Source organism: Natator depressus, chromosome 26, assembly GCF_965152275.1.
Source record: "Natator depressus isolate rNatDep1 chromosome 26, rNatDep2.hap1, whole genome shotgun sequence".
In the NCBI taxonomy this organism is placed as follows: Eukaryota; Metazoa; Chordata; order Testudines; family Cheloniidae; genus Natator; species Natator depressus.
This window is the reverse complement of record NC_134259.1, coordinates 2,658,664-2,684,519: the sequence shown is the minus strand read 5'-3', so window position 1 is coordinate 2,684,519 and position 25,856 is coordinate 2,658,664. Positions and strand designations below refer to the sequence as shown.

At 47.9% G+C, this 25,856-nt stretch overlaps 1 long non-coding RNA gene across 1 annotated transcript; it reads right to left on the bottom strand.

Annotated features, from left to right (window-relative positions):
• Nucleotides 1-20,701: 20,701 nt before the first annotated feature.
• On the bottom strand, nt 20,702-25,649 carry LOC141978232 (uncharacterized). The gene is made up of 3 exons (XR_012636357.1): nt 25,527-25,649; nt 22,218-22,348; nt 20,702-21,607 (listed from the first exon to the last, which is right to left on the bottom strand). It is a non-coding gene; the product is annotated as an uncharacterized LOC141978232 (long non-coding RNA).
• Nucleotides 25,650-25,856: the final 207 nt, after the last annotated feature.

Genomic DNA, 25,856 nt, shown 5'->3' with positions numbered 1-25,856 from the left:
AAGTTTGGTGTTCGGTTCATGTCTGTTCGGCTCCCATACTGCGTGGTGTTGGAGCATCCGCCGGTAGGCCAGTGAACAAAGGGATTCGCTTCTATTCTGTGGGTCTCTTTCCTTCTTTTTCTCTTCCTCCCCAAATAAGAGCCTTTGCAAATTTCACCACTTCCACAAGAGAGTGCTTGGGAAGGCAGCATGATCTAGTGATCTCAGCTGGGTTTAGGTTCCACAATGACATTCATACTCCAAACAAAATGTGAGGATGTATAAATAATGGGAGAGACAATAATATTGAGGTGGTAAGAAGGGCATTATGTAATTCAATGGTACCCCACGCCTGGAATACTGTGGTCAGTTCTGGTCCCCCTATCCTAAAAGAGAGATGACAGAATATCCGAGGTTCAGCAATGCCTGACAAGCTAGTTAGAGTCCTTCTGTGTATAGGACAGGGTGACAGTTTGGGACTTTTAGAGAGGGGACATGACAGAGGTATAAAAATAATAAACAGGCCAGAGAAAGTAAATCTACTTACCTTTTCTTGTAAAACAAGAATAAACAGAGTAGGAATAAAAAAAACAGATTAGACATTAATCCTCAGTCCTGCTTAGTGGGGGAATGAACTAGTTGACCTCTTGAGGGCCCTTCCAGCCCTACATTTCTATGATTTTTATGGACAATGAGAACAATCCACATTTAAATGAAAGGGAATGAAAAAATGCCTAAGGGATATACACCCTCCTGCTTTGGGGCATAAACAAAAGTAAGGCGTAACTGACAAGGGTTAGGTAGAAACTTTGTGTTGGAGAAATTCTGTAACTATATGCTAGGGCCCTGATCCACCAAAACATGCTTAACTCCCACTGAAGTCAAAGCACCAGTGAGGGTAATTAACCATTGGGACACCTTACCTAGGGGCATGATGGATTTAAATGAAGGCTGGATGTCTTTCAAAACACTGAGCTGTGAATCAACCAGAAGTCATTAGGCAGAGCTGGTTTAAAATTCCCTGACAGAGCAGGTTTCTGTTGGAAAATGCTAACTCAACAGAACTGAAACATTCCGTGGGAACAAACTGATTTTGTCAGAACTTTTGACGGAAAGCAGGAGGGCAGGCTAGGTGGCCCTGCCTGGTTCCCTGCCAGCTTGCCCAGCTCCCAGGATCCCTGACTCCCCTACAGCCCGGCTGGTGGACTGCCTAGCTGGCAGACAGGCAGGCGGGTTGCCCAGCTCTATGCCTCCCCAGGCATCTGGCTCCCTGGCTCCGCATGGAGCTGGATGGCTGGCCCTCCAGGTGGCCCACCTCTGAGTTGGCCAGCTCCCTGGGATACCTGCCAGGCAGGCAGCCAGTAAATTGAAAAATTCCATTTTGGTTCTCCGAATTTCTTTCCCAAGGGAAATTTGGAATATTTGATTTTTTTGGTCCCAATTTGTGATTTTTTTTTTCTTCAGATTTGAAAATTTTCACGTGATGGAAATTCCATTTTCGGGCTAGCTCTGTTACTGGGCTAGAGGCAGGAATCACAGTCTCTGCCCGTGTTCTGCAGGAAGTCAGACTTGATGATCACTGTGGTCCCTCCTGACCTTAACATTTATGAACCCTTGCTGATTTGGGACACCTGTTGAATTGCAGCTCTGGAGTTCTTGCACCTTCCTCTGCAGCAGCTGGTACCAGCCAGAGACAGGAGATGAGGCTAGATCAGTCTGATCCAGGCTGGCAGTTCCTGTGTTCCTAGGCTGATAAGAGAAATCATACAGTTCTGGCCTAGAACAAATCATAAATGTTCACTTCTGTCTTATGCAAAAAAAAGTTATTTTTTTGCTGCCATGTTTCAATGATGTCTTTCGGCTTTGCGCAAACCAGAAAGAGAATTTGCAACAAACCAAGAAAATACTTCACAGGCCTTTTGCAAATCCCATGATCAGGGTCCACCTTTCAATCCCCTGGTGGTGTGTGCACTTACTGAAGCCTGAGAAGAAGAATCGAGCTCTTCAACATATTCCCACTTCAGATCCTCCCAGGGATAAATCTTTGGCCCCAGCCCCTACCCTGTTCATCTCTCAGACACATGCAGTAGGCTCTGGGATTTCTCCCTCCCCACCAGTTTTTATGAAGGGACACCCATTAGCGCAGAAAGCTGCTTTGGTTTGGACTCCATGTTACAGTCACGGAGAGATTTATGACCTGAGCAGCTTTGATGTGGGCCTCTGATAAGCATCAGGAATATGTTTGTTTCATGACAATGTCAGCCAGTAAGCTCTGAATGAAAAGAGTTTACGGGCAGCAATGTTTCCTGGAGCTATTCAGCCGGCTGTTACATACCAAGGGAAGGCCGGCCATTAAAACAAAATCATAAAAAACCCTCCTGGTAGGCTTTGTAAACAGAGCGAGGCTTCTCCTTTAAGGGAGAGGATAGGGGAATATTTCCATTTCAATTGGGAGGGGGAAGCCCTGGAACAAGACTACAGAAAGGCCTGTGTAGAATTTGTCAGAGGATTAGCTCAGGAAAAGAGAGAGAGCAGGATTTTTCCCCTTCACACTCACTCGGCTGTTATTCCAAATTAGGCTGTTCATGTTCGGCTCGGAGGAGGGATAATGAAAACCAGAAGGACAGCAGCGGCTGGGGCTGGGTGGAAGGGAGGGGGCGGTTTAAAAGTCGAGAGCACATATGGCAACTCATGCTGGCCCAGACCATCTCCTCCTGTGATTCCTCGACAACCCGATGCAGGAGACTGTGGTGCAACCCCACACACCAGTGCAACACAAGGGGGCACCCACCGCCCTCTATGCCCAGGGTCTCCTGCCCCACTGGATTACCACAGTCAATGTTTGGGGAGCGAAGGGCCATCAAACCAGGATGCATCTACTAGGGATGGGCGGAGATTGTTGGTGCCATTGGGATACCTTGTCTGAATGTTAGAGGATTCCCCTCCCCACTGCTAACCTCTGCTGCCCGCTCGCCCTCACGCCTTGGGAAGGCTCCTCTTTTACTTCATGCTCTCTTCCTGCCAGGGACGACAGGTTCCTAAATGGGCCACAGGTTATGGGGGAGAGAGAAATTATCTTTCCTGCCTCCCTAGTGCCCAGCCAGCTTTCTGGTGTGCATGACCACCTCGTGGGCAGCCAGGAAGTGTGCAGCTGTTATGAATGTGTTAGTGTCCTGCTCCTTTCTTGCAGCTTTCCTGGAAGGCGAGCAATCCCCAGGCCAGGCAATGATACACACAAGTGGCCATGAAGACACATGGGCAGTGATTAGAAGGGTTTTTTTAGGGGCTGGGTGTTTGGTCTTCAAGGGAAGCACAGGATACTCTAGCCCTGGTTCAGACAATGCAGCAAGGTTCACATGCAAGGAATCTCACAAGAAAACCCAGTGTCATTTTGCCCTCACCAAACCACTTGGTAACCAGACAGTAAATGACCAGCAGAGCTGGAAACATTCAAGTAACTGACACTCCAGTTTCTCAGCATTGCATTTTATCCAATCAGGGAACAGAAAACAATACCATGTGACCTCAGTTCAATCCAAACCAACCAAGCAATTCAAATTTCAAAGACTCACAATGAGCAAGAATTATTTCCCCTTCTCCAAAATTAATTCAGCAAATAATGTCCATTAACAAACAAATCAGAGCACATCGTAAACATCTCACAAACACAGGAAAAGAGTCTGAAAACACAGACTAAATTGTCCACCAAGAACCAAGAACCACGCCTACCATCCTGGACGCTACCTTGAGCGTCGTCTCAGGATCCCCGAGAGCGAGGCAGCATATTCTAACACAGCTTGGATGGCAGCTGAGGATGGGACAGGTCATTTTTATCTTAGGATCCTCGCCCTCACCTGCTGCTCTCCTTCCCTTCCTACATCCCCTGTCTCCATTTTCTAGTGTTATTTATTATAGATAGATTATTTATTATCTGTATTGCAATAGCTCATAGGAGCCTCGGTCACGGACCAGGACCCCATTGTGCTAGGTACAAACAGAACAAAAAGATGGTTGCTGCCCCAAAGAGCTTTCAATCTATGTATAAGACAAGAGACACAAGATGGACACTACTGGATTTCTAGGGTCACTCCCTAGCTGAGCGAGAGCACATTTTTAAACAGAGTTCTAATACAGCTGGTTCCTGTTCATACTGGGCAGCCAAACTGGGTTAGGAAGCAGTTTATCCAGAAGCAGGTTTAAACCTTGCCCTGGATCTATCCATTCCTGAGCCACGCAGGCCTGCGTGGGAGAGGAGCTGGCTTTCCTCGGCTCACGGGGGCTCAGGCCTTGTGGTACCGTCCCCTGGCTGATCCAGCCTACTGCTTTGGAAGGATAATTGCCTGGCGTTCTCCCCACACCAGGCTCTGCTCGCTGTCAGCTGTTTCCATTTGATTTATTTGAGGTTTACACTCCACTCTGTAATGTGAAACCACCAAGCACATTTCTTCCTCCTTGCAATTAAGGGCCCCCCCCCACCCCATGCTGCAGCGCACACCTGGCATAAATAGCTGTAAAAAAATATATAGCACCAGCCCAATTTAAATGCTGGCAATGCAATGTGACACCGAGGTGCACATCCAAGAGCAAGACAAAAGGGGGGCGCTGGCTCCAAATTTCCACATTCACAAGGCAGAGTTTGGGAACAGCAAACAGGACTGGGGGCCTAGGCCGCCTGACAGTGCAGCTGTGTGACTCTCCGAGGAACCCGGCACGCTGTTGCTCTTTTGCACCGCCAGGGATGCAGAGGCTTCGAACAGCCACCACTGCCCATCACTTTCTCCGGTTCTACTGCTCCGGCACCCTGTTTGCAGCAATAAAAAGGTGGCTCCCCTTTCTTTTCGGTCTTTCTTTCTTCACCAGAGAAAGCACAGAGGCTTTCAAAAGGGAGCTAGATACTTGGCTGTATCCTCAGAGCTAGCATCACAGCTTGAACCCAGCATTATGACAATTCCCTTTTGAGCCCGCAGCCCTCCCCAAAAGGTACACATACAGCCCTTCCTCTTCAAGCTGAGATTAAAACATGGGAGCCACATCTAAAATGAGCTCATTAAAACACCCTGGGCAGCAGACTAGTGTCCAATCCATCATGCTGTATCCCCCGCTGCTGCTGCTGAGACTAAGAGCTGGAGGTGCAAGGGAGCTACAGAGCATCTGTAGGATAACTCGGATGATGTCAGCCAGTGCCTTCATAGGCCCCCATACTAAAGTTAACTCACTTCCTCCGTAATGGAACCGGACGATGAGAGAGAGAGAGAGCTTCCACTCTAACAGCCATGGGAGGAGAGTTACTAAAGTTGAGCAAATTTACCCTGCCTTCGGCTCTCGCGGTACTTGGCTTGCGTCTGGCTCCGACGGTCCCATCCCCAGCTGAGTCTCAGGCAGGGGCTGAGCCCACTAGAATGTTGGTGCAATGCAGTTTTTAGGAAGCAAACATAGCAAGGAAGCTTCCCCCTGGTGCTTGGGGTTCCAAGCCCACGGGATTGTCATCACATCTGTGTGAACCATGGGCCTGAGTCTCCATAGCAGTAGCCCAGTGCTCCGCCGGCACAGAACTGGAGGAACTTAGTGGTGAATCAGGCCTCTGACCTCCAAAAGGTGCCATTACAAATTCTCCACGTCATGTCAGTTTTCAGCAGAAATGCAGCATCCCACCTTTCCCCTTCCTGCCTCAACACTTGGCACTCACCGCTCAAGCAGACTATGCCAGTTGGAAGTCAGAAGTATCCGGCTTGTTAGAAACTTGATAGGTACTACATTGGGGAGGGTTTTTTTTATGGGGACTGAACATTCTTCCTGCCTCAATGGGAGCACCATGTATCCAAGGCCAGGCTCCAGGCTTTAAAGTAAACTGATTAATGCTGGATGGGTTTGAATTTCCCAATGGTAAAGAGATCGACAATAATGGTCTTCCTGAACTTAACTACCATGAGATGAAGCCGGCATGAATTCTAAAGCATGCTGTCTGCAGGAGGCTAAGTCCACTTGTCAGGGTGCAGTGGAACGAAAGAATCGCCTTACAATTTGGAGGAGGAGACAGAAGTACAGATGCCTCACCAAACCTCCGTTGTCTAGAAATCAGACTGGAACTGAAACCCATAAGAGCCAGGAAACCCATGCCTACAAATCAAGCAGCTAGGGCCAACATTTTCCAAGCAGGGTCCTTAAATTTTGGCTCCTAAATCCACACCTGACCATCTAAATAGAAAGTGGCCTGATTTTTTTCCCCAAAGGTGCTGAACAATGTGCAGCCCCCCCGTGACTTTCCTGTTTGTGCCTGTGAGTCTACTGTGGATGCAAAATTGCACCAGCAAAAATGGAAGCCAAGTAGAGGCCCCTGTAGAAATCAGGAGCACAAAAAAGCAGACTGCAAGTGCTGGAAAATGAAATAATGCAACAAAACACCACACACCTCCCCTTTTCCCAAACCTCCCCCCACGTGTGCCATGATCAGATTGCTTAATACCAGCAAGTCCCTTCAGCCCCGTCATTTCCCAGATTAGTGTTGGTGAAGCAGGCTCTATTAAACAGATTCTGAGGAAGAAGAGGGGCCCTTTGCACATGTTTGTTCCCCTTGTTAAAGCTGGACAAAGGGACTGCCACTCTGCCAGTGGCTTCCTGACAACGATGCACAAACCCCAGCATTTGGGCTGCCACTCACCGCACCCAAACCAAACAGAGGCCAAGTTGCACGGAAGTTTAAATCCTAGGTTTGCAGAATGTGGCACATGGGTGGCTGGGCTTGCTGTTAGTTCTCCCCTTAGTCAGAGTTAATAAACCCTTGATGGATTAGAGTTGGGGCATCTTGTTGTTTTTATGTATAGTACAGTAATGCTTCGGGGCTTCATCTGAGATCAGGGCTAAGCGCTGTATAAACACATAGTAAGAGACTGTCCCAGCCCCAAAGAATTTACAGTCTAAGGAAGCACAACCAAAGTCTTTGCTGTTCTAATATCAGAGGGCCCTGTTGCAGTCAGGTGAGCCACATGGTCCATTCCTTCAAATGCAGGTGTCCTGGAAATCTGCTGCCCTAATGCCTGGTGAGCAGGGCTTTTCATAGCAACAGGAATCCCCAAACTCCAGTCAAAACTGATTAAATGGCCGCATTTCAGCCTGTTTTCAACATGGAACCATAAAGCAGGCACACTTTTATTCACAATGTGGCCCAGCATGGTCATGGATCCCAGCAAAGAGCCTGCACCAAGTTTCAGGCTTGTAATGAAATGCAGCGAGGGGAGTTTTGTACCTTTGGTGGGGAGGGGGTGTCTCACTGATATCACTTCAGCAGCAAGAACAAATGGGCATAAGCCACAGAATTCAACTCTGTGCTTCAAGCACCCCAAAAAGCTGGGTGTTTGCACCAGGGGATTTCATTCAGATCCATCCCTTGTAGTGCTCTCTGAATAATATATTGTTCAGATGACTGGCAGTTCTGAAAAATAGAAAAAAATCATTGTGGTCAACCCCAAAACTGCTGGGGGGTTTTCAGAATTTCGGTGAATTGAAAAGTTAAAAAAAATTCATTTCATGTTGAATGAAACTTTTGTTTCTATTTCAGGCATTTTTAAACTTTTTAAAGTTCAAACAGTAGGGGAAATGTCTACAGGAAATAGCACTGTGACCCAAAAAATCAAACCATTTTGTTTCAAAAATATCAAAACAACACATATTTACTTTTTCAGATTTTTTTTTCTTTTAGGTTTTTTCCCACAAAAACAATTAGCTGAAACTGACATGAAAAATCACCAAAAGTTTCACCCCAAAAAATACCACCCCGCTCTAATGCCTGGCAGCGATGGAACATGGGCAGTTGCATTTCTAAAGCGCTTCAGATTATTCCACTGCGGCCAAGTTTGCAAAGCCAGGCCAGACATCTGGCAAGAGCAGATTTTCTCATGAGATTTCAGACAGCTTGAATTGCTCTAGTCCAGAAATAAATCCAGTCTGGAAGCACCTTTAGAGCAGGCTCTCTCACTGCATTTTTGGCAATTCCAGTCCTTCGCTGGAAGCTCACAGTGGGGAATAACGTTGTCGCTGAACACCTCCGAACCATTAAAAAATGCTCGGCTTGAGGCTGGTTCTCAAATAACGGACAAAGACTTGGAGGGAGGAGATGTCCCCCTTTTGCCCTTCACAGGAAACAATCAAACACAAAATAGGAGGCTTCTGAGATGCACCTAATCATTTTGGGTAACCTCACTTGAAACAACCTCAAAGCTCCAGCCATGGGGCTAAATCCTGAGAGGTGCTAAGCAGTGCAACTCCAGCTGACTTCAGACCTGGAAATCTGTGGACTTCAAGGAGATTGAATTGAGACTTGTCAGCTGAGGCAAGGCGGGTCTCAGGGTTAACTCAATCAATATTAAGAACAGTGTACGTTCATGGAGACAGCATTTTGTTTATTGTCTGGACCAGGTGGAGACTGGAGCATTTAAAAAGACAAATGAACCCCAGGAAAGTTCTCTGAAGATGGGGCCCCCTGGGCTAAGAGCCAATAGCCTGTAACGGTATAAGAGCAGAAGAAATGGCACAAGTGGAGAGAATCGGTTAGTGGAAGTGTCTCATGAGAGGTGAATCCCAGCTCTCAGGATGGGACAAGCATTGCAAGGACTGACCACTGGGTGAGAAATACCTTGTTAGACAGGAAAGTCACCTGTTAATAAGTACAGGCTACAGAATGCATTTTATGGTGTTCTTTTGACTTTTACCTGAAACCTTTTGTTCCCAAATCCCTACACTTGCTTTTATTTGAATGTTTAACTCAAGGTTTGTTAAATAAACTTCAGTTTGGTTTTATTAATGGTTAAGTGCCTTGTGCTAAGGAGAATGTAGAACTGAGGTGAAACCAGTAACTCGAGGGCCCTGCTTCCATGAAGATCAGTGTCCATTGGGCTGTCCAGAAGGCCAAGGACTGGGCACTCGGGGGTAACAAAGTGGGGTGTGTAAATTGCAAACCTGCAGGAGAAAAGAGTGTGGCTCACAGAGCCCAGGGCACAGCACCTGTGTTACCAGCAGCTGATGGCTGGGGAGAGTTTTCACTGGTGGGCACAAACAGGGCTCCCTCCTCCTGTGAGTGGCTGGTAGTGATTCACACTGGACACCTGGGGTAACCATGAAAAGTGTTACACACACCAAGGGACTCTTAGGCCCAACTCCTGTCTCACTGAAGTCAATGGTGGCTTTGCCATTCACTACACTGGGAGCAGAATTCGCCTCTGGTGCATCTTTCTCTGGGACGTAGTCTCTCTTTACACTGGCCTGAGAGCCATGCAGGCAAAGGGAAGGGTGGGTTGCAAGAGGAGCAAGCCCCACGGGGATCTGTTCACCAGGCAGGAGAACGAAGGCGACCTCCAGCCAACTGTGTGGCTGGGTTTTGTGTCTGGGGAAGTGAGAGAGTCCCGCCATGTGCAAAAGGAAATCTAAATGCTAATGCAGGCCGAAAGCAAACAGCCAGGGCTTGGTTGGGTTTGCAGAGGTAGCGAGAGCAGGCGCCTGCACTGTGTAGCATTGCAATTTACCCTAGACAGGCAAGATGTCTGAAATTCCACCACTCAGCATAAGGAAATGAAACTTTTTAATTGGACTCCGCTTAGCAATCACGCTGGAGGGGTGTATTATATGTACTGCATATATAACAAAAAAAAATTTACAGCATATGTTGGCCATAGCAGACACATCTGGGCTGCCAGCCTGTTATAACCCGAGGGTTTGCAGTGCACGCGAAAGGGGGGAGAGAGGGAGTGTCTGTACGTGTATGTGTATGCATGGAATTGGAGTGAGGGAGAATATAGTGCAAACACAAATGCAGAGATTATTCCAAATCCTACCCAGCGAGTCTGAGGTTTCACAGAAGTTTGCTGAGGGAACGGGAGTCTTTTCGAAAGGAAGTGTACTACTGAGGTATTGGCGAGTCCCATGGCCTAGGCCCGGTTCCTGTAAACATTCTGCCACGTGCATTCAGGACCCATCCATGACAGGCCAACAGTTTCATTGCTCCAGTCGAATGTCGTTGTCATAACAGGTCACAGCAATGGCAGGAGAGGCAATCTGGCAGGGAGGCTTTTGACTATCAGGACAGAGGCACTTCGCTGGCCAATGTACTCAGTGGAGAACCAATGCAGAGAAGAGATGATGCGGCTGCATTTTGTGCAAAGGAGTGCAGCTCCATTCCTCCACACAATGAGTTGCAGAAACCATGCTTGAAGGTCACAAATGCATCCATCATCAATGGTGGGTTCTGTGCCTGATAGGATGGTGGGTGGAGGGCAAGAAGCTAGGAGTCCCGCCTCTAACCACTCTCATGCCTGTTGGTAATGGTGAGAAGAAAGCTCTTCTGCGTATTGATTAACCAGTATTTATCGTGACCAATACAAAAAGTCTGCTCTTACCATATAAATAGGACACAAAACCTGAATTTGCTTTGAAGAACTCACCCAGCTGAAAAATGGAAGCATCTAATTAAGACTAAATGCTATTTTAAAAAACACACACACACACATTATTTTTAGAGATTTCTTTCTGACTGTCAAGGCCTTCTGCATAAATTAAAGTGAAAGGAAACAGAAGGCGTGAGGGCATGGAGACTTGTCCCTTTTAAGTGCATCTCAGCCCCGCCCCCGTTGATTTCTTCCTGTGTCTTTCAGTTCCCTCGTAAACATGCCCAGCTGTCCATCAAACTCATTTATATTATTTGGGCCTAATGCATTTACCTGGCAGCTTATTCCATACGATTCCTAGGAACTGAGGAAGTTCTTCCTGCATCCCTTGGTTTGTCTCAATTTGCTGTTCTTTAGCAATTATCTCCTGACAGTACGTGTGCGCCACTGAAAGAGCTGCCTGCCCGGCAGAGGGTGCTGAGCACAGAGAGCTGCCCGCCCTGGGAGAGTGCATGAGACATGAGAACAAAGTGCTGAGGGCCAAGGCACCTTCCGCTGGTGCTCCTCTGAATGACACGGCTCTTGAGCACGTCTGTTGCTGTTGTAGCAATGCTGGGTACTGCCGGTGGGGTACTGGGGTATGCAGGGGGGCTGGAACAATGTGTATAGTGGGGGTGCTGAGAGCCATTGAACCAAACTCTAAACCCTGTACATGATGGGAACCACTTTCAGCCAATCCCTCTGGTGCTATGAGGGAATATTCCCAGCAAGGTGACTCCTGCTCTTATCTAGCTGATAGCCACCCACACGCTCCAGAGAAGAGCAAGCCTGGACAGCATTTATGCCAGCCAGCCCTGCTCAGCATTAAGATCATCAGCAAGCACAGATTATTCCCCCCCACCACCCCCATTATTCAGGGAACAAAACACACAGAAGCGCCAGCCCCGTGGGTAATCAAATATGGTTTCTGTTCAGAGTCTAACAAATAAACATTTAATCAAAACCTACTCAAGCACTTTGCACAATTAACCTTTTATAGCCCTCAGGGCTGGCATCAGGTAAACCGAACTGGGGGCAAAGGAAGGGATACAACACAAGCCAGCTGAGGCCAACCCAGGCCCACGCAATCACTCCTCTACCAGGAGACTCCTCCTCCCACTATCATCTGCCTGGTGTGCATGGGAAGGAAATCACAAGGCCAGGGCACGGAACCCCTGGAACAAAAGGGAACATGCCTTCCCCAGGTCAGCCCTGCAGGGTTCTAGGTAACAGGTTATTACTGGGAATCAGACACATGTGTGGGACTGTAAATTCACATTGTGCTTCATGGCCAGGCCCCATGTGCGATGGCATGTCTGAGAAATGAGTACTGCTGGGGCACGCCCTGAATACGGACATACCCTGGTGGTGGTGTGAAACAGGGCCTGCGCTCATGGGACTTACACCAGGAACCTGCCAGAGCAAGCTACGCGCAGGTGCAAATCTCCCTAAGGTAGGTAGGCCCGTAGTCAGGCCAGGCCCAGCACAATTCAGCCGAGGGAGGGTCTGAGGAGGAGACGGTGGGAGGAGGGATTGCCCAAGGAGGTGAGCTTTACGAAGAGATTCTGCAGTGGATACAGAGGCACTCGGCAGGTGGGGCCAGGGAAACGGCATGGTCCTGCTGTGACAGTGGAAGCCAAGAACAGCAGTAAGGCAAGAGGACTGGGAGGAGCAGTGATAGATGGAGGGGGTACAGAAAGAAGGAGCGCAACGATGGATTTCATCATCTTGCAGGTAAGGCAGTGGACTGGGGCTCAAAAAATATGGTTCAGTTCCTGCATCTGACAGACTCCTTGTGGAGCTCAGGAAGGGGCCCCAGGGGGTTGAAACTGCAGGGAGAGCAGTATGGGATGCTGCTAATCCAGAACAGGAAGGGAGCGCACCGCTGCTTTAGTGGGGAATGCAGGTTTCCCAGGCTAGGCGTTCCATCCTGAGGAGCTCTGCTGTCCCTACCTGCACCCTACTTTAAGCCCAGACCCTGGGCAAACGGCTTGTGGCCAGATTTCCCAGGGCTCAGCACCTACATGGGGGGGCCAGGATTCCAGCAGAGCTCTGCACCCGGTGTGCTGCACTCGGTTAAAAACCTAGCCATGAATTTTGATGGCTAGGTGGTGTTAGGTTCCAGGCATACACACACAGAAAGAGGTTAGATAAAAACACAACTCCTCTTGCTGGAAGGTTGCAACGCCACTCAACTTTATTTCTTTGCCTTCAGAACGATAACACACAAGAACCCAAAACCTGAGCGAGAGAAAGCAGGCAGCTCCCTAGCGCAGCAAGGCCCAGCTCACCTCACTTCACTTGAGGCTGGCTCTTTCCAGACTGACTCCAAATGCATGCTTTGGTACACGGTCCCCTAGCCTGCGAGCAGGACCAGGAACCTCTCCCTCCCTACCACGGGTAAAGTGACAGCATGCAATTCCTCCAAGTGGGAGCTGAGCTTTACTGAAAATCTGGCCTTACCTTCTATGCACCTCCGTTTCTTCCTCTCTAAAACAGGAATAATGACACATCTTCCCTTCACAGTGTAGCTGTGGGGACAGATCCAGCCATGCTATTGTTTATGAGTGTCTCAAACACTTCAATGAAGTGGGTTGGATAAGTACCTAGGAAGAAGTAGGTGAGGATGAGGTTATGTGATGCTTTGTAGGCTCTAAAACCTGGTGGCTTAGATGAATTAGTTAATCAACAGCACACCTTGAGCTGATGAATTCCAGCCTTAGAGCTGAGCAAATCGAGCCCACTTCTTCTGTAACCCCAAGTATCAAATATAAATCTTCCTTTCTTATAAAGCAGTTTGATCTCTCTATTGACAAAGAAACACAACCTGGCAACCCCCGCACAACAAATATACAGAAGGAGTTCTGGAGCACAGATCGGTCATTTAGATAAAAGACATGCCAAAAAAAATTTTTTAAATCTTTTTTTGAGCTAACGATTTTGCATTGTGTTACCCGTGAACAATCATTCCCATCATAATAATACCTTGCAATTATATACAGTGCTATTCAGTTCAAAATGAACAGCATTTAATATTATTTCACATCAAAGAGAAAGGTGGGGGAATGCTATGTAAAATAGCGTTTATTTCTCTTCTATGAAGGACATAAAGTCAGAGGCACACAAGATATCAGAGCTCAGCTCTGTTGTATTCACCTGGGGACTTCTATAGCCCTCATCACCCTAGTATCTGAGTGTCTCATAGTTATTAATAGAATTTTATCCTCCCAGCAGTCATATGAGGTAGGCAAGTGCTATTATCCCCATTTCACAGGGAAATAGAGGCACAGGGCAGATTCAGTAACTTGGCCAAGGAATTGAACCCAGCTTTCCTGCATCCCACTCCAGGGAGCCATCCTCTAGAGCAGCATCTTTCACTGGGGTGCGTGGGAATATATGGGATTTTTCTAAACTATCCTGTGGCTGCCTATGCCCTTCAGATAACATCCTTCCTGCCTTAGACTCTGGAGAAGCAGACCACAAACTTTCATGACCCTTCTTCCGCTTTTGGTGTGATTTCACTTGCAAAGGGGCATGGGATTCTGACTCTAACTACAGTATGCACAAGTGGTTGAAGACATTATATCAGCTGACAATAATAGTGAGAGATGTAGAAGACCTATGAGCCCTTCCAGTCCATCTCTCCACTAGATGAGCAAAGGCAGAGCAGAGGCTGTTCCCCTTGCTTGAGATGATGCATTTTATCTTGATACTACCCTTGATCTAAGCCCAAGGTCTAAGGTGTTACTCATTAGTCAGTGAAGGACCTATTGACTGAGATGTAAGACCAAGGTACTGGCCACTGGACCACTGAGATCTTCACGTCCATTCCCCCTTCCAAGGCAGGGTAAAGTCCATTCCCAACTATATGATGTGCCAGGGGTTCTACTGACTCCACATATGATCTTAGCCAAAGGGCTCAGATTTCACCAGTTGCTTATTGAAGGCTAAGGAAGAGGATATCATAGCAGCATCTTCAGAGGATATGTAAAACTGAGGTCCTGACTTCTTAGTAGAACCTGGCCACCTTCAAGCTACAGGGCAACCTCTCATTATTTGGGGTTAGGAGGAAATGTCCCCTGGGCAGGTTATTCCATAACCACCTACTGCAGGGTTTATTGCACCTTCCTTTGAGGCAGCCGGCACTGGCCAATGTTGGAGCCAGGATACTGGACAAGATGGACCATATCCTACATGGCAGTTCCCAAATCCCTTTGTGTATATGAGGGAGCACAGGTATGCAGAGGGAATGCATTTGGGAGATGTACCGGAGAATTAAATGGGGGAGGTGTATACGCAAGGGTGAGGGGCCTGGGGATCTATGTACACACAGGGCTATGCTCCCCTGTGAGTAGCTGGTGTGAATAAGGGGAGCAGACTGGTTTCCTCATGCTTTGATCATAGGAAATTTCCTTGCTTCCCCACACAAGCAGGACGGCAGGTTCAACAGGCTTGGCAGGCGGCGCAGAGTCACAGGAAGCATTTAATGTCTGAACAAACATTTTCTTTTCTATTCTCGGCCGACGATAACAATCAAATCCCCACCTGCGGGGGATGGAGAGAGCTGAGAACAACAGGATCTCTTCCCCTGACTGCCACACGGGGGAGGATCCAGCCAGTCCATAGCAAGCCATGTCCTCTCCCATTTCCCAGAGGGAGTGACACCCCAAGTTAGACGCCAGGAGCAAATGCATGCAAACCTCTTGCATCATAATCTACTCCCCACAGGCCTGGCCTCTCAGTAAAGGTTTGTGACTTTGTTTTAACTAGGGATGGACCCCACATGTAAAATGTGAACGCACCATTTGAAGCTGTCCTGCCGGCAGTGCTCCGAGGTGTTTGCACCCTGCTTTTGGCACAGGCCCATCTCTAGCTATTTCAGGTGTCGTTCCCTCACCAGCCATCTCCCCCTCTTTGCTTGTCCTCAGCATTATGCCCTCCCAGTTGCACAAGCTCCAGGAAAGTAGTGGGGAGGGATAAGATGCTGTGTGCACCTCAAGCTAATCTGGTGCAGATGCTCACTTTTAGAATCCCGCTGGGCTAACCCACTTTCTACACCTTGATGTGCCTTTCGCTCAGCAGAGAGCCAAATGCGTGATTATGTCATAGCTTGGCTGCCGCGAAAAGAGCTGCAAACATGGCTCATCCGGAAAAAAATCAACACCCCCAGGATCTTTACAGCTTGCCTCCAATCTGTACCTACCTCCCTCGAAATTATCAGAGGGGGCTTCAGGGGACTTTGCCCTGAAACTGTTAACGTATGTGACTTTTTACCCAGCCCTGAGCAGGAACAAATCAGCAAGCGGTGTGGCAGTTTGCCAGCAACAAAATGCCTCTTTCAAGGGGGAAAATGGACACACCGAGATATCAGGCCTCTTCTAGTGCAGCAGAAAACACCTGTTAAGGGCTTAAGTATTAATGACAGGCCTGAGTGAGTGGCACGAAGGGTAACACCTGCAGTAGTGCCTGCCCCCCTTTGAAGGTCAATGGTGCCAATTTAAATCGCACTAGTGAGAAACACTTCAATCAAGAGCTGCCGACTCCATTACTTATGTTCAAACTTTCCCCAGTCATCCATGTAATTGACATAACGGTGGGGATTTTCTCCTAGCCAGCGCCTGGGAAGGGTTGTTTGAGAACTTGTTTATAGGATCTCATAAATGCACCGGGTTGGGTTGTTTTGTTTTGCGTTGCTTTATGTCAGTGTAAGGTTTAACTTTGGAGGCTTTTTCCCTTTGGCACAGATGGTAAGAGCTGCGGAGCAAGGAGCCTTCCTGCAGGAGGCGCTGTGGGGGCCTATCCTCCCCAGTGCCACCTGCTAGGGGACAGTTTATAATGGGAAAAGTTTGTACAACACCTGCAGTCAGAGATTCCCCAATACAGGGAAGGATTGTCTTGTGGTCAAGGCACCAGACTGGGACAACTCAAGAGAACTGGGTTCTATTCTTGCCCTAGACTCCCTGTGTGACCTTGAGCAAGTCATTTCCTCTCTCTCTCTCTCTCTCTGGCCTCATGCATTCCCCCGCTGCTGGAGCGGGAGTCTCCTGTATGCCTTGCCATGAGTATCGCAAGTAGCAAGGTTTCTGGGCCATGATGTAGATGGCGGAGACTGATCCCATCAGCCTGTGAGCCTCCTAGTAGAAGATAATCTCCCAGGAGCAGAGCACCACAATCTATGTCAACCTGAACGTCCTGTGGTACCTAAGAAAGGAAAGATGGAGAGGCAGGAAGCTGATCTGACAATGGTGTAAATCAAGAGTAATTCCACTGAAGTCCACGTAACCTGGTGGGAGAGGAGTTTCTAGCCAATGGCATTCTGAATGCTCAAGACACGTTCTTGTGGCTTCCCAGGAGGATATGTCAGGCCGCATCCCCATCCAGCAGAACCTGTGGCTACCATGAGGCTTCTCCTGTGGGACTGTGTTGCAATGAAATTCCTGGACCAGGTAAGCATGGAGGAGAGTTCTGCTGTCCGGCAGGTACCCGTTATCCATATTTCACACGGGAGGAGATAACAATTGGGCATGTCACTCCTGAAAACCAGGAACTCAAAGCAATTTTAGGTGAACTTTCAAAATGATGAACAAATAGCCCTGTCCACATTATACAGCAAATAAATCACACCAAAATGATAGTTGTAATTCCCAAAAGAACACAGAGGATTGATTTTTGCTATGACACTCATCGTGATAAACTGGCGCAGCAGCACACAGGCACATCTTAAGTTGCAGCTGGTTAACCCCGTCCATTTATCTCCCATTCCATCTGCACCATCCGTATTTACAGTGCCATTATCACCACTGTTAGCAATAATCCTGGAAGCCACTCCAGCTCGTCCTGACACAGCAACCCAGCCCCGCTGCTTCTCCTTATCCCACAACAACAAGAGCCAGGCCGGAGCTGCACTTGAGAAACCGACCACACCACATAGAACCATTTTAACCTCCTAGCACATTTATAAGGCTAGGGGGTCATATTCTCAGCTGGTGTAAATTGTCATGTCAATAGGGTATGTTTACACTGCAGCTGGGAGTATCCTTCCCAGTGCAGGTAGAAAGACACATGCTAGCTCTGCTCCACATGCTAACAAATAGCTGAGTGGCCAGGGGTAGCAAGTGCCACCTGAGTACAAACCCATAGAAGTGCCTCAAATGCTTCAGAGGTGTGCTACAAACAGGGCTGGGCAGATTTTAGACCTGTCTACACTGAGGAACATTCAACCAAAAGGATTTTAAACCTGATTTGAGCAGCAGTGATCTTGAGACCAGTCCAGTAAAAATGGGTCAGACTACCATAAACCACCTATAATCAGGTCTATGCTATAGGATCTAACCAGTTTTAAAAACAGTTTAGCTAAATTGGTTTTAAAACCAGTTAGAAAATGTCTGTAGTGTAAACAGGTCCTCTCCAGGGCTAAATACTAGTTTAGTCTGAACTGATTTAGTGGACACAGAAGAGCTGAAATGGTTCAACCAGTCCTCCTGCTACTGTCCCATGGTGCACTAATGGCTTAGTGAAATCTCCCAGAGTGCACTGCTTCTGGGAGCTACACTAGGAATTGAGGGATAGGTCCCAAGAGGCCACTTCAACTGCAAAGGTGTAGGACAGCTCTAGTGTGGACAAGGAGAAACCTGCAATGGATCCTAAACAGATTCAACCTGGCTAGCGTGGAAACAACTCCATGCTTGTGCTTAAACAGGTTCTATACAACCAGACTAGTTCTCTAGGGTAGAGAAGTCCCTGATGACTCATTCTGCCATTCTGATCTCATTGTTTGCTGGAGCCTTTGCTTTCATTGGGACAATCACCCCCATTCCTGTTACTCTGTTCATCAGGTGAAAGAAGCAGTTGGCAACTTGGGATCCAGTAGGTTATCCCAAACAAAGGACAAGGAGCCCCCCTTAAGCAGTATGTCTGTGTTCCCTGGCAATGCCCAGTGACTTTCATGTTCCCAGGCTGGCCTCAGAGCAGAGAGGCAGAAGATGTAACCCAAGTTCCAAAAGAGAATCAAAGGGAGGTCTAAAATTTTCAACAAGAAACTCAGTCGTCCCCCCCCCCCCCCCGAAGCACTCAGTTGTTCTCCCAGAAAGAAAGCAGCAGCCGTGACTGTGCGATGAAACCAGCTACATGAGGATAACATTGTTTTCAATTTGCAATCACATTTAAAAAACTGCACCCCTTTGTCGGAGCCTCACCAGGCCCTCCCTCCTCTCCTTTATTTGTCTTACTGCTGTTGCAGTGAAAATGTATTGGCTTTTCGGTTAGTGATTACATATCATCACCTACCCAATTTATAACACCATACCCCAAAGAACAGATGTAATAAAGCCAGGCCAGGAAACAGCAATGTTATAAAACAGAGCAGTCAACTCAAAGGTCCTCGCACGTGTGCAGGAAAGAAAGCATTACACAGAGGGGTTCAGCAGGGTCCCACTTGGTGCTCAGAATGTCAGTATAGGATGTGTGCACGCGTTGGGTTATCTAATCCAGGAGTTCCTAGCCTGGGGGCTGTAAACAGGTATCAAGGGGTCACAGCCACCTGGTCCTTCTTGTATTGCTAATTGGGGGGCGGTCCAGGGTGACCCCCAGAATGGAAATGGGGGGCACGAGGTGAGAACCTCTGATCTAGTCCATCTCCTTGACAATGTAGGATTATGAATGTGGAACCAACACACACAAACAGCAGGAGTCTTTTGTTATCTCCTAATTCTTGGTTTATGTCTCCCTCCCCACACATACCCCACCACAACTCCGACATCCTCTATATTCCCCAAACATCCCTACAGAACAGCAAATCACCAGAGAGCAAGCAATATTCTATGCCCTGGCCAGGAGGACAGCTGAGAGTGCTTTCTTCCATGGCACTGTCAAACCACAATTGTCCAGTAGGAGGCACTCTTATAAGGGTCTGGCCAGCACCCTTTGCTGGGAAGCAAGCTTTTCAGCTGAGGGAACAATCAAATCTGCCTGGTTTGGACTTGGCTCATATAAATCCAGAAGATAGGGCTGGGGGGAACAAAGCTGGATCATATATATCTGGAACTAAATATGGTCTGTACAATTCCTAGTCGGATACATGTTTTAATACCTGCTGGCTGAACACCCACTGTTATGAAGACACCACACTGGAGTTAAGCCCATGCTGCGCATTAGCTAGGACACTTCTTCCTAGGCCCAATCTGGCCTTTACTCTCTTTCAGCTACTTACTCAGCTCTGATCTAGTAGTGCTATTGAGCATTTACGTCACGCTTCCGATCTTCAAAGCTCTTTGTAATGCACTCACTAATCCGCACACCACCCCTGCATGTTACTGAGTAGTATCTTCCCCATATAACAGGGAAACTGAGGCAGAGAGGTTAAGTGATTTTGCTCCTGGCCATTTAAGGAGTGTGTTTTAAAGCCAGGATTAGACTCACTCCCAGCCCTGTGTTCAGGTCACCTCTTTGTCTCTTAGGTGGCATGGGATGAGGGGAACTGTTACTGAAATAAAATTAAAATGCAATGGTTCTCCCCCTTCCAAAGTCCTGAACCAAAGAGCTGTTGAATCATGAGAGCCATCTTCCAAGAGGACCTACCCAAAGCAACAATTTATCTTCTGTTATTCCTCTTCCACAGAGACATGAAATCTACCAGCATGACTGACTAATAATAACCAGAGATGGACATAAAATCCCTGGCTCTGATAACCTGTGCAGAGGCAAAAGGGGTTAGAACAATGTAGCATCTGTGCCTTGATAAAGCCAGCTTAGAAAAGAGCAGGTCTCCATTACGGTGATTCCAAGCTTAAGAACAAATGTGAAGACCCTAACATTTCGTTATCTATACCTGTTCGTTTAATCATCCCAGGTAATAAAATGCACCTCTCGAGGGCTTTGCACAGGTAAAGGAATGCAAATCAGTGATAAAGAGTTTTGAATCTAGCTACCACAAAGAGTTTCTATTGTTTCTGTTGTTCTCCTTTGGATCATCGAGGGGGTTACAACAATTTCCAGCTCCTCCTTTAGCGTCCTGGGGTCAGGCTTGCATTAAGAGGGTTTTTACTAAAATCCAGGGGCCAGCCTGAGTGACTGCAGAGGAGAGCGAGGCGACCTTTTTTGACAAATAGTTTATTGGAAGAAAAATGCAGTGTCAGTCGACCCAAAACTACTCACAGATTTGACACAAATTGTTTTGACCATTCACAAACCTGCTGGAGGGAGAGGTGCTGGTGCTGTCACTGCTCACCCCAGAAGCTTCGGTTCCGGCACTCACCGGGCCTGGGGGAGACCTAGATTCAAATGCCCCTCTGGAACAGCCCTGAAATGGACTTTTTCAGTTCACTAAAAATTCTGATCATTGTCAGATTCGGAACGCCCACTGACCCAAACATTCAGTTACTCACCCAGCTTTGCTGCAGAGTCCTGAATCAACGGGCTCCTTGTCGCTAGAAAATTAGGTCATGTTTAGAGGACCACCCGGAGGAGTCATGTTAACCAGCACAACCTTGCAGCCAGTGTAGACAAGGCCAGGTCATGCTAGACATTATGTTAGCTCTACTCCTCAAGGTCGTATTAACGTGACAATAATTTTCTAGTGAAGGGAAGCCCAATGCTAGACATTATGTTAGCTCTACTCCTCAAGGTTGTATTAACGTGACAATAATTTTCTAGTGAAGGGAAGCCCAGTGCGAGCAGCCGTCTGCCACCCGTGTGTCTGCAATAGAAGTTCTGGTCTAAAATGTCCTCCTGTTGCCACCACCAGTTCGGCTCAACCAGCAGGAAACTCCACTGTAGACAGGGGTCCGGGCAGCCACTGGCATCTGCACCTCCCAGGGTGGGATTTTCAAAAGCATGTAGGTGATTTAGAAGCACCGGTCCCAGGGACTTCCCTTGAGATATAGCATTATATAGTCCCACCGACATTCCATGGGGCTTGTGCTCCTAAATCTCTTAAACTCCTTTGAAAAAATCTCACCCCACGTCATCTAATCCTGCTCATATCAGGTCTCCACAACGTGGTGCTTAAAACCCCCCACCTGCAATAGGGAACCCAGTCTTGCTATCCTAGTATAAACAAGGGCACTGGGGGTGCTTCCAGGACAAGCTTGGGCCACACTGGCAGGAGACGTTGTGGGGATGTGCGCGCACAGGTGTTGGTGGCATCTTTTTGTGTTGCTGTCCGTGCTACCCGTCCTGGCAGCAGACGACAAAAGTCTCCAGGGATGTCAATCCAGCACCTTTCGCCAGCGTGAATCCACATGAAAAAGTAAACAAAGTAAATCACATAGGAAGGGCCAAAGTCCCTTAAGCTGAAACCAAATCTGTCTGGGATGGTGACTTAGGGCGAGGAATGATCTATGGATAATGAAAGCAGCCCCTATCGTGTTATATGACACACACATGCCCACATCTAATATAGGCTCTGGGAAAATAGTCATATTAAACAGCAAAAATGTTTGAATACATCTTGCTTTCGGGGTCTGATGCATTCATTGACCTAAGCCCTTGCAAATGTTTGGCAAACATGCACTGAGGAGGTTGTAAATACAATTTAAAATACAACCCTGTATGCCTGTACACTCAGAGGGTCTAATCCTGGTTCTGTTGACTTCAAGGGAGCCAGGATATCCTCCATAAGGTTTATGTAGGACTTAAGTGGTACATTAGCCTTCTGTACAGGGATGACTTTCCCCCAGTGACGAAACCAGCAACAGCCATTCCCTCCCCCCAGCAAACCTTACCACAGATGCTACCAGGAGGGCCAATCCTGGGGCTTGTGTGGGTGACAGGAAGGATGCTCTGTGAGGCAGACATAGGGAGGGACAGGCTGTGGAGGTTCAAGCTCACCAGATTTGGACTGCCAAGAGAACCAGAAGAGGATGCTTTGATTTGATTCCAAGCTGTGCAGGGCTCCGCTCCCCGACACCTGTATGAACCACATCTTACAGGGTTGGCACGGGATACTGGTCATTGTCCATCTAAAGGAGAAGAGCAGGAAATGCAGGTAGATATATATATATATGGAGCTATTGGCTGATATTTCATTCTGCCCATCACTGTCATGGGCACCAGTCAAAGCTAAAACCACTTCATCCTTCTGCCCTGGATATACAAGTCACGTTAGCAGGAACATCTCATCATGGCAGACTACATCAAGCCAGCTTTTCAGGAAGATTGCGGATGGGGTGACATGCCTGCTGTTACTGCTTTGGCAGCAGGAAACAGGGCCATTAGTTACTGCCATTCTCTTATTTTAGAGGAATCAATGCTGGGTCATTTGAAATCAAAGCTAAAAGCATAAGAAATTTAAAGTCGCTGAAACGGAAAAAAAGCAAAACTAAGCATTGAAAAATTCACTGCTAACGAGACCATGATGGGACAGAGTTAAAGCCAAAATTAAATGGAGTTATAATGTCCCAAGCAAAGCCTATACAAGAGAATGTAAATTATCTAGAAAAAGTATCTAATCCATGTGCAGAAATACATACACCCTTACTAGACTGGCCTGTGTTAGCTACCCTAGTCCACATTTTCAAACCTGGCTGCCTACACCTGCACCCATCTTTGAAAACAGTGGGCAAGGATTTTCAAAATTAAGGACATAAAGTTGGCCTCCATGGAAGCTTCTGGGTGTGGAGTGTTTTAGAACCTACGGCCAGTAGGACCAGATATTCAAGGGCTCAGTATAGCAGTTAGTGCAAACAGCAGCTGCATGCTGGATGCTAAACTCTTTTGAAAATCTGGCCCCAATTTCCAGTGCTGAACATTTGAAAATCTGGTCCTGAGCAATTTGGAAAGTCCCCAACACTGCAAACACTGACACCCATGGTTCACTTTGCACACAAGGAGTCCCAGTGACTGTAATGGGACTGTGTGGTTGCACAAAATTTTGCATGCAGGTATCTGCAGGATCAGGGCGTAGATTAGGTACCTAAATATGGATCTGAGGCCCTGACTGTAGGCTTCTGTTCTTTCAAACCTCAGCCTTGGCTGGTGTATATAGTTTAGAAACTGACATTATGCAAATTAGTTTGCTTAAAAAGCTAATCACTTTGAAAGGTCAAAACTCCCATTCATAATCGGACTAAACAAAAAGCTAATTAGAGGCCTTTTGTGTGTGTAAATGAGGAAGGAGAATTCTGCGTACTCTCAGGAGCTTTGATGTTCAGGAGGGTTCTTGGCAGGATTAATTCCATCCTGAGGTATTTACTAGTAAAACACGCTTGCAAAGTGAGTGGAAATAATGACACAGAAATGGCAAGAGTTTTAAATGTGTATTACTGTAGCCATTATGGATTGAAGGATGAATTAGAGAGAGGCCAGAGCCAAAGCTGGACCTTTGGCTGGAAGTATTGAGTATAGAGCATGGGAGTCACCATTATTGATGTTAGAGATAGTTAGACACCTTGCCCACCCTCTCTGGCCCGCACCAGACCGGTCCCGACACTGTACTCTATCTGGCCCCCCATTACCATAGCATCTGACTACTTCGCAGCCTTTAATGTATTTAAAGACTCTGAGCACTGACTTGTCATCCCCATTGTACAGGCAGGGAACTGAGGCCCAAAGAGACTAAGTGACGTGCCCTAGGTCACCCAGGAAGTCTGTGGCAGAGCAGGGAATTGAACATGAGTCTCCTAGGCTAATGCCCTAAGCACTGGACCATCCTTCCTTCCCATTCTCCAGTGCTTTGACCAGTCCATTTTAAAATGAATCTAGCCATGGGGCTTTTACCACTTCCCTTCTGAGATTATTCCAGACCTTGCCCTTAGGAAAATATTCAGCACATGATTCTCAGAAATGCCCATTCACTCCAGTTGTGGATCTGGCCTTTTGGCTTTAGAGGAGCTGTGCTGATAGCGGAAACAGGAAATCCATTCAGTGAAAATATCGTGTGCACACAAAGGCAATGTGCGCAAAATAGCCACGTGGGAGCTCCTCGTCTATCCAGCCTTCTCATTAGCAGTCCCTGATTTGGGGTGTGTCTTCATTCCTGGCTGACCCAGTGCACCCCCTTGCAGGTGGGTGTGGGACTGTGGGTGAGCCCTTACTCGATTTTTCCCTCTCCCAGGGTATTAACCGGTCCCGACAGACGCTAAACAGCACCTCCCCCTGCTTTTGGAGGCCCTTATTTATTAACAGAAAAGCTGCCGCAGGGCACAAACAAAGCTTTCACCCCGACATTTCAGCTGGTGACCAGGTCGTTCTTAATCCATCTGTCCCCCACCCGCGTCCAGTTCTTGCCTCCAGCCAGGCTCTTCTCCGGGGGATATCCCAGTTCCAGTCTCTGCCCCTGGTGTTAGGCTTCCTGCCTCTGGAGTCAGGAGTCCAGGGAGGTCTGTCCACTGCCGCTCTTCTCCATGGATAGTGGCTGATCCTTGCCAGGTTGGGCTTCCAGATGGTGTCAAGGGCATCCATGGCTGAGACCAGGCTCTCCTGGACGCCCGCTGACTGCAGTCCTGCATCTAGGAAGTTCACCCTTTCCGCAGCACCAGTCTGTGGGGTCCCCAGATAACTCTCACTCTAGGCTCTTCATCAGCAACTTCTCCTGGGAGCTGCTCTGAACAGGAGCATCATGTCTCCCTTGGGGGCTCCCCTCTAACTGAGCTTGGGGAACCTTTATTAAGTCCAGGTGCTCGATTACTAACCAGACACATGGGGCAGTCAATTACCCCTAGGTGGGGCCTTCATAAGGCAGTCAGGGGCAGACTGGGCACTAACTCCCCATAAAGGGCAGCTGGTCTGTAAATGGATGCCTCAAGTTTGGGTGGCTGAGGAGAGTCAGTGGAAGTCTCTACTGGTTACATCTATGCTGCAGCCGGGAGTGCGCTTCCCAGTGCGGGTAGACAGAAACGGGCTAGCTCTGCTTGAGCTACTGTGCTAAAAATAGCCGGGGAGGTGGGGTACCACAGGCCAGGGCTCGGACTAGCCATGCAAGTGGAAACACGCCCCAGCACCCTGGGTTCGTATTCAGGAAGATAGGCCAAGCCGCCACCATGCTGGTATTTTTAGCTCACACAGACCTAGCACGTCTGTCTAAGTGGGCTGGGAAGCGCACCTCCAGGTGCAGGACAGACATTGCCCTCAATGCGGTCCCTCACTTTAGGTAACAAAAATCAGTGGTGTGTTGGAAAATGTAGCTGTTGGATCCCAAACCTGTCGAAAGTGACTTCACTTCTGTCTCAGGGTGCTGGGCCCCAGCTTGCAGGATTGGGACCTAGTCAGGCTGTATTTGCATGAAGGCCGAGTCAGACACGCCCACGAGTTTGGGATGAGGCGAGTCTCAGCCGTCGGAGGAAAGGCTTTTGAAAAGAAAAAGATTAAAACATGGGGTCAGGCAGAAGATAAACAGTGCTGCTGTCACTCTCCCAACAGTCCAGCTCACAGCACACAGACTGCTGGGGACAGCACAGGCTGGGACGTAGACCGTTGATCCCCTTGAAATGGGTTTTCACACTGGTGTAGCACCAGCCTTCCAGCTCTCCC